At 41.6% G+C, this 9,746-nt stretch overlaps 1 protein-coding gene across 5 annotated transcripts in view; it reads left to right on the plus strand.

Annotated features, from left to right (window-relative positions):
- Positions 1-3,690, plus strand: part of trim101 (tripartite motif containing 101) — a 69,021-nt gene extending 65,331 nt beyond the window's left edge. For 4 of the 5 annotated variants that reach the window (XM_061925935.2, XM_061925965.2, XM_061925956.2 and 1 more), the window contains one exon: positions 2,650-3,690. The gene's annotated coding sequence lies outside the window, so the exon portion shown is untranslated. The remainder of the gene's footprint in view (positions 1-2,649) is intronic. The other variant, XM_061925949.2, reaches the window with a different exon arrangement.
- Positions 3,691-9,746: the final 6,056 nt, after the last annotated feature.

Genomic DNA, 9,746 nt, shown 5'->3' on the forward strand with positions numbered 1-9,746 from the left:
AGTTCAAATATCCATCCATCCATCCATTTTCTACCGCTTGTCCCTATTGGGGTTGCGGGGGGTGCCGTAGCCCATCTCAGCTGCAATCGGGCGGAAGGCGGGGTATAGGCCCCTCCCACCTCCAAAGACATGCACCTAGGAATAGGCCCCTCCCACCTCCAAAGACATGCATCTGGGGATAGGCCCCTCCCACCTCCAAAGACATGCACCTAGGAATAGGCCCCTCCCACCTCCAAACGCATGCACCTAGGAATAGGCCCCTCCCACCTCCAAAGACATGCACCTGGGGATAGGCCCCTCCCACCTCCAAAGACATGCACCTGGGGATAGGCCCCTCCCACCTCCAAAGACATGCACCTAGGAATAGGCCCCTCCCACCTCCAAAGACATGCACCTAGGAATAGGCCCCTCCCACCTCCAAAGACATGCACCTAGGAATAGGCCCCTCCCACCTCCAAAGACATGCATCTGGGGATAGGCCCCTCCCACCTCCAAAGACATGCATCTGGGGATAGGCCCCTCCCACCTCCAAAGACATGCACCTAGGAATAGGCCCCTCCCACCTCCAAACGCATGCACCTAGGAATAGGCCCCTCCCACCTCCAAAGACATGCACCTGGGGATAGGCTCCTCCCACCTCCAAAGACATGCACTTGGGGATAGGCCCCTCCCACCTCCAAAGACATGCACTTGGGAATAGGCCCCTCCCACCTCCAAAGACATGCACCTGGGGATAGGCCCCTCCTACCTCCAAACGCATGCACCTAGGAATAGGCCCCTCCCACCTCCAAAGACATGCACCTGGGGATAGGCCCCTCCCACCTCCAAAGACATGCACCTGGGGATAGGCCCCTCCCACCTCCAAAGACATGCACCTAGGAATAGGCCCCTCCCACCTCCAAAGACATGCACCTGGGGATAGGCCCCTCCCACCTCCAAAGACATGCACCTGGGAATAGGCCCCTCCCACCTCCAAAGACATGCACCTAGGAATAGGCCCCTCCCACCTCCAAAGACATGCACCTAGGAATAGGCCCCTCCCACCTCCAAAGACATGCACCTAGGAATAGGCCCCTCCCACCTCCAAAGACATGCACCTGGGAATAGGCCCCTCCCACCTCCAAAGACATGCACCTGGGGATAGGCCCCTCCCACCTCCAAAGACATGCACCTAGGAATAGGCCCCTCCCACCTCCAAAGACATGCACCTGGGGATAGGCCCCTCCCACCTCCAAAGACATGCACCTGGGGATAGGCCCCTCCCACCTCCAAAGACATACACCTGGGGATAGGCCCCTCCCACCTCCAAAGACATGCACCTGGGGATAGGCCCCTCCCACCTCCAAAGACATGCACCTAGGAATAGGCCCCTCCCACCTCCAAAGACATGCACCTGGGGATAGGCCCCTCCCACCTCCAAAGACATGCACCTGGGGATAGGCCCCTCCCACCTCCAAAGACATGCACCTGGGGATAGGCCCCTCCCACCTCCAAAGACATGCACCTGGGGATAGGCCCCTCCCACCTCCAAAGACATGCACCTGGGGATAGGCCCCTCCCACCTCCAAAGACATACACCTGGGGATAGGCCCCTCCCACCTCCAAAGACATGCACCTGGGGATAGGCCCCTCCCACCTCCAAAGACATGCACCTAGGAATAGGCCCCTCCCACCTCCAAAGACATGCACCTGGGGATAGGCCCCTCCCACCTCCAAAGACATGCACCTGGGGATAGGCCCCTCCCACCTCCAAAGACATGCACCTGGGGATAGGCCCCTCCCACCTCCAAAGACATGCACCTGGGGATAGGCCCCTCCCACCTCCAAAGACATGCACCTGGGGATAGGCCCCTCCCACCTCCAAAGACATGCACCTGGGGATAGGCCCCTCCCACCTCCAAAGACATGCACCTGGGGATAGGCCCCTCCCACCTCCAAAGACATGCACCTGGGGATAGGCCCCTCCCACCTCCAAAGACATGCACCTGGGGATAGGTTGATTGGCAACACTAAATGGTCCCTAGTGTGTGAATGTTGTCTGTCTATCTGTGTTGGCCCTGCGATGAGGTGGCGACTTGTCCAGGGTGTACGCCGCCTTCCGCCCGAATGCAGCTGAGATAGGCTCCAGCACTCTCCGCCACCCCGAAAGGGACAAGCGGTAGAAAATGGATGGATGGACAGTTTGTTGCCATTGCAACATGCATTTGAAGTTTTCTGAATTGAAAAGGTCTTCTGTGTTTTAACCACAGCCTAGTGGTTAAAACGCTCTCCCTGACCACCTGAGGGCACCACAGACTGTGAATGCTTTTAAAAAAAGGCCTTTTTTTTTTTCTTTTCTTTTTTTTTTTAAAGCCTTTTTTTAGACACATGTGTGCTAGTTCTAGCTATTAGGCTGTTCTAGTTTTTATTTTATTTTTTACTAATTATTTTATTTGTTGGGTGCAGCTATTTGTGGTTCTAGCGTCGTTGTTTTTTGTTTTTTTTAAATGCACTTAGCACTTAGAGGTTGTTTTCTCAATGTAAAGTGCTTTTACAAATAAAATCTATTGTTATTATTATTATTAGTGGTGGCATGGTGCAAGTGCAGTGACTAACAAAGGAATACTAATAAACTGTGTGTGGAAACACTGACCTGCTCTTCTGCCCCAGAAGGAAGGTGTTCCCCTCGCCGCCTCGTCCTCCTCGCTCAGCCTCGGCGAGGCCCGGCGACCCACTTTCAGTTTCTCCTGGCTCAACTAGAAGAACACGTAGAGGAGGGTGAAGAAGACCTGGTGTCAGGTGTCAGATCCAAGGTCATGTCTGAAGAAGTGCGGAGGAACCTTTCCAACCTTCATGACTGACGCACTTTTATTGTGCATCTAAAGTTGTGTTTGGCTTTTGTGTGCGTGCTGTGTTTGGGGGGGGCGTCACCACGGAAGGAGGAGCTATAATGTCAGGGTGATGATAACCGTAGAACAGGAAATGAGTCTCATGGTGATGTAGTAAAGTGCTGCGGCCTTAGTACAAAATGGAATAACTCCATTTTGTCCTCAAAATTCTACAAACAATACTCCATCATGATGAGGTGAAAAGGTTTTCTGAAAGAAATGAGTAAAAATGAATACAAATGAACTAAAAAAAAACAGCATTTTCTATGTCCTGGCTGCTCAGTTGAACATGGCTAAAGTGCCAAAAAAAACAACAACATCCATTATGAATGTCAGTGACGTGCAGTCAGTTGAGGCAGGTGAGGCGGCGCCTCAAGTGCCATCATGGAAAGAAAAAATAATAATTAAATTGTTATATGTATCCAGTGATTATACTATAGAGTTAACTTCACCAGTTTTAGATTATTTTTATTCAAAATCGCTGAATTTTCACATTTGCCGTTCAAATACTGAGAAGAGACGGTGCGGTGAGGCAGCAGCCAGTTGAGCCTCACCATGGATTGCGCAATGACTGGGCTAACTGCTGGCCTGCTGTGCAGTGAGACCGTATTGCTATATGAATTATATTATACATTTCCATAGTTTAGTTAGCTGAGGTATATAATGTACAGTGTATTTTGTCAACAACTGTATGTGTGTAACGTATTTCTTGTGCTGAGCGATCACAAAACTGCTGCGAAGACGCACTGGGTGAGGCTCGCAGTAATCCCGCCTCATGGTGGTAGAGGGCGCTAGTGATCCTAGGGATCATTCTTGCGACTACTCGTGTGACAACAAGCAGCAACAGTTAGCAGCGATCGTTTATTTTTTTCCTCTCGACTGGACTTTTAACATGGAGGATTACATATCTAAAATAAAACAGTTTTCTAAACTGGACTTTCAATGGAAGCAGGAGGTAATAATTCAAGGAAGATCTCCATGGAAACAGAGAGACTTTTAAAACTGAAGAAAGATAAGGAAGACTTCTATAAACAAGTTATCGATGCTTTTGTTCAGAAGGAGCGGCGCATGGACTTCATTTATAAGTAAAGGTAAGACCATAATAAGGTTTTTTTTATTAAATGTGCTTTTCTGTGTGCTACAGTTTGTATGTGTAAAGTTAAAGTTAAGTTAAAGTAGCAATGATTGTCACACACACACTAGGTGTGGTGAAATTTGTCCTCTGCATTTGACCCATCCCCTTGATCACCCCCTGGGAGGTGAGGGGAGCAGTGGGCAGCAGCGGCGCCGCGCCCGGGAATAATTGTTGGTGATTTAACCCCCAATTCCAAGCCTTGATGCTGAGTGCCAAGCAGGGAAGAATGCTGGTATGAGCTTTTAAACATAACCCGTTAACTGCTGCCAATCAAATGGTGAATAAGATACTCTTTAGGGTTCATATGTTTGTAAATGTGACTGTGATGAAGTCAGTGCCTCACCAGCCATCAACCTCACCGCACGTCACTGATGAATGTTGCAGTATGTGCTCCGTGTTTGTGTACATGGAGATGTCTGACTTCCGCAAAGTGAACTTTATTATTTTTGATGTCTTAATGTTGACACTTGTTACCTCCTTTTGACACTCAGTGTTGAAATGTGACTTCAAATATTGCTGCTACACTTAATAAAGATTTTACGATAGACTGACCATACGTCCTCTTTTCACCGGACATGTCCTCTTTTGCGGAGCTGTCAGGGCGGAGTTTCTTAAATGCCTCAAATGTCCGGCATTTTGAGTTAGGGTTGCGTGTATTTTCAATGCGCGTTCAGGGTTAAGAAGGGGTTAAAAACAAAACAAACAGCAGCATTGGTGAGGGAGGGGCAGAGACAGAGAGAGAGAGAGAGAGTTATGATAAACGCGCATGCGTCGCCAGGCTCTGCTTTTTATCCATTTAATTTGTTATTATCTATAGCAGGGGTGTCAAAAGTGTGCCCCGGAGGCCATTTGCGGCCCACAGCTAATGTTTTAAAGGCCCACGGCACATTCTAAAAATACTATTCAAATAAACAAAAACATAACACAAGTGAAATAAAAAAAGCTTAAAGGTTAAATGTAATTTAGAAAAAGTTGCAATGTTGACTAATAAAACAAAGCTGTTTTTTTTTTTCTTTCAAACTGTCATTGCTCAAAACATAATATTGAATCAAAATCAATGTTATTATGAATGATTGACCTATCCAAGGTTCCCATTACTTCACATCAAATATTACACTAAGAAAAATATTTTTGGTGGAAGATTTTGCATATTTTGTGTGTTTGCCATTAAAAACATAGTTTTGTTTGACAAAAAAGGGCGGAAAACAAACAAACAAACAAAAAAAACAACATAAAAAAACCAAAACATTTTGAAATGAGGGATTGATGTGAAGTTGATGTAGACTCCAGAGATTGAAATATAAAATGTATGTATGCCCTGGCACACCATTATCATCATTTCATCACCCAAGCAAAACACTTTTTTACACTTTTATACACCTACAACTTATTAAATAAAAACATAGAAAAAACTACCAGCAGCGGTAAAGTTTACATCCATGAAGGAAAGAAGAAAGTGAATGAATGTTTATAACTGAATACATTTACATATCTATACACATTTATTTTCTTTTTTAATTATTTCTTTAATCAATGAAGTAACGTTTATGACAACCTTTTTCCAAAACACAATATAGAATGTGAGATATAACAGGATAATGTAGAACACAATATATAATGTGAGTTATAACAGGATAATGTAGAACACAATATAGAATGTGAGATATAACAGGATAGTGTAGAACACAATATAGAATTTGAGATATAACAGGATAATGTAGAACACAATATAGAATGTGACATATAACAGGATAGTGTAGAACACAATATAGAATGTGAGATATAACAGGATAGTGTAGAACACAATATAGAATGTGAGATATAACAGGATAATGTAGAACACAATATAGAATGTGAGATATAACAGGATAATGTAGAACACAATATAGAATGTGAGATATAACAGGATAGTGTAGAACACAATATAGAATGTGAGATATAACAGGAAAGTGTAGAACACAATATAGAATGTGTGATATAACAGGATAGTGTAGAACACAATATAGAATGTGAGATATAACAGGATAGTGTAGAACACAATATAGAATGTGAGATATAACAGGATAATGTAGAACACAATATAGAATGTGAGATATAACAGGATAATGTAGAACACAATATAGAATGTGAGATATAACAGGAAAGTGTCGAACACAATATAGAATGTGAGATACAACAGGATAGGGTAGAACACAATATAGAATGTGAGATATAACAGGATAGGGTAGAACACAATATAGAATGTGAGATATAACAGGATAGTATAGAACACAATATAGAATGTGAGATATAACAGGATAGTGTAGAACACAATATAGAATGTGAGATATAACAGGATAGTGTAGAACACAATATAGAATGTGAGATATAACAGGATAGTGTAGAACACAATATAGAATGTGAGATATAACAGGATAGTGTAGAACACAATATAGAATGTGAGATATAACAGGTTATGTAGAACACAATATAGAATGTGAGATATAACAGGATAGTGTAGAACACAATATAGAATGTGAGATATAACAAGATAATGTAGAACACGATATAGATTGTGAGATATAACAGGATAATGTAGAACACAATATAGAATGTGAGATATAACAGGAAAGTGTCGAACACAATATAGAATGTGAGATATAACAGGATAGTGTAGAACACAATATAGAATGTGAGATATAACAGGATAGGGTAGAACACAATATAGAATGTGAGATATAACAGGATAGTGTAGAACACAATATAGAATGTGAGATATAACAGGATAGTGTGGAACACAATATAGAATGTGAGATATAACAGGATAGTGTAGAACACAATATAGAATGTGAGATATAACAGGTTATGTAGAACACAATATAGAATGTGAGATATAACAGGATAGTGTAGAACACAATATAGAATGTGAGATATAACAAGATAATGTAGAACACGATATAGAATGTGAGATATAACAGGATAATGTAGAACACAATATAGAATGTGAGATATAACAGGATAATGTAGAACACAATATAGAATGTGAGATATAACAGGATAGTGTAGAACACAATATAGAATGTGAGATATAACAGGATAATGTAGAACACAATATAGAATGTGAGATATAACAGGATAATGTAGAACACAATATAGAATGTGAGATATAACAGGATAGTGTAGAACACAATATAGAATGTGAGATATAACAGGATAGTGTAGAACACAATATAGAATGTGAGATATAACAGGATAGTGTAGAACACAATATAGAATGTGAGATATAACAGGATAATGTAGAACACAATATAGAATGTGAGATATAACAGGATAGTGTAGAACACAATATAGAATGTGAGATATAACAGGATAATGCATACATTTGTCATTTGTTTTCAAGACGCTTACAAAAAAGTGGGGCCCCAAAAATGTACCGTGGGACCGCATTTTTATGACTTAATGGGTCCCTGGGACCCCATTTTGAAAATTCGTAGCGCCAACACTGCTGTCAACAGAGGATAAAAAAATGCTTTGATTAAATAAATATATTATTTCCCTGACCACCTGCGGGCACCACAGACTGTGGATGCTTTTAAAAAAGGCTTAAAAACCCTTCTTTTTAAAAAAGCCTTTTTTTTTTTAGATATATGCGTGCTAGTTCTAGTTTTTATTTGTATTATCTTTTTATTTTATTTGTAATACACTGTAGCACTTTGAGGTTGTTTGCTCAATGTAAAGTACTTTTTTATTATTATTAAACTACATAAATAACATCCTGTAATTTGATTTGGATATTATCATTTTTTTTATCTTGATAGATTGAAAATGAACACCAATGAGTTGACTGATGAACATTATCACATCATTTATTCAGAAAGTATAAATAAGGACACATAAAGGTAGAATACTATAAACCGCAACATGCAAGTGTAAGAAAAAACCCAACATTATTATTTGTACATTTTCAGAATGTGCTTGTTATATTTTTAAACAAAGAAAACAATCTGAAGTTGTCTTTATTTGTAAGTTAAGTCCACGTCGGGGTCCACGTAATCAATTCATGGTAGCGTCAACACGCTTTATTTTGAAATCTGTAACCGGATGTCCGTGGGCTAGTGTTTATGTGGCGATGAAAAGTCTTGTATGTTAGTAACTCACCGTGGAAGCGTCAACACGCTTTATTTTGAAAGCTGTAGCCGGATGTTCGTGGGCTAGTGTTTATGTAGCGATGAAAAGTCTTGTATGTTAGTAACTCACCGTGGAAGCGTCAACACGCTTTATTTTGAAATATATAACCGGATGTCCGTGGGCTAGTGTTTATGTAGCGATGAAAAGTCTTGTATGTTAGTAGTAACTCACCGTGGAAGTGTCAACACGCTTTATTTTGAAATTTGTAACCAAATGTCCGTGGGCTAGTGTTTATGTAGCAATGAAAAGTCTTATATGTTAGTTATTCTCTGTGGAAGCGTCAACATGCTTTATTTTGAAATCTGTAACCGGATGTCCGTGGGCTAGTGTTTATGTAGCAATGAAAAGTCTTGTATGTTAGTAACCCACAGTGGAAGCGTCAACACGCTTTATTTTGAAATTTGTAACCGGATGTCCGTGGGCTAGTGTTTATGTAGCAATGAAAAGTCTTGTATGTTAGTAACTCTCTGTGGAAGCGTCAACATGCTTTATTTTGAAATCCGTAACCGGATGTCCGTGGGTTAGTGTTTATGTAGCGATGAAAAGTCTTGTATGTTAGTAACTCACCGTGGAAGCGTCAACACGCTTTATTTTGAAATTTGTAACCAAATGTCCGTGGGCTAGTGTTTGTGTAGCAATGAAAAGTCTTGTATGTTAGTAACTCACCGTGGAAGCGTCAACACGCTTTATTTTGAAATCTGTAACCGGGTGTCCGTGGGCTAGTGCTTATGTAGCAGTGAAAAGTCTTGTATGTTAGTAAGTAGTAACTCACCGTGGAAGCGTCAATACGCTTTATTTTGAAATCTATAACCGGATGTCCGTGGGCTAGTGTTTATGTAGCGATGAAAAGTCTTGTATGTTAGTAACTCACCGTGGAAGCGTCAACACGCTTTATTTTGAAATATATAACCGGATGTCCGTGGGCTAGTGTTTATGTAGCGATGAAAAGTCTTGTATGTTAGTAACTCACCGTGGAAGCGTCAACACGCTTTATTTTGAAATCTGTAACCGGGTGTCCGTGGGCTAGTGCTTATGTAGCAGTGAAAAGTCTTGTATGTTAGTAAGTAGTAACTCACCGTGGAAGCGTCAATACGCTTTATTTTGAAATCTATAACCGGATGTCCGTGGGCTAGTGTTTATGTAGCGATGAAAAGTCTTGTATGTTAGTAACTCACCGTGGAAGCGTCAACACGCTTTATTTTGAAATATATAACCGGATGTCCGTGGGCTAGTGTTTATGTAGCGATGAAAAGTCTTGTATGTTAGTAACTCACCGTGGAAGTGTCAACACGCTTTATTTTGAAATTTGTAACCAAATGTCCGTGGGCTAGTGTTTGTGTAGCAATGAAAAGTCTTATATGTTAGTAACTCTCTGTGGAAGCGTCAACATGCTTTATTTTGAAATCTGTAACCGGATGTCCGTGGGCTAGTGTTTATGTAGCGATGAAAAGTCTTGTATGTTAGTAACTCACCGTGGAAGCGTCAACACGCTTTATTTTGAAATATATAACCGGATGTCCGTGGGCTAGTGTTTATGTAGCGATGAAAAGTCTTGTATGTTAGTAGTAACTCACCGT

This window comes from Nerophis lumbriciformis, linkage group LG01, assembly GCF_033978685.3.
Source record: "Nerophis lumbriciformis linkage group LG01, RoL_Nlum_v2.1, whole genome shotgun sequence".
Lineage (NCBI taxonomy): Eukaryota > Metazoa > Chordata > Actinopteri > Syngnathiformes > Syngnathidae > Nerophis > Nerophis lumbriciformis.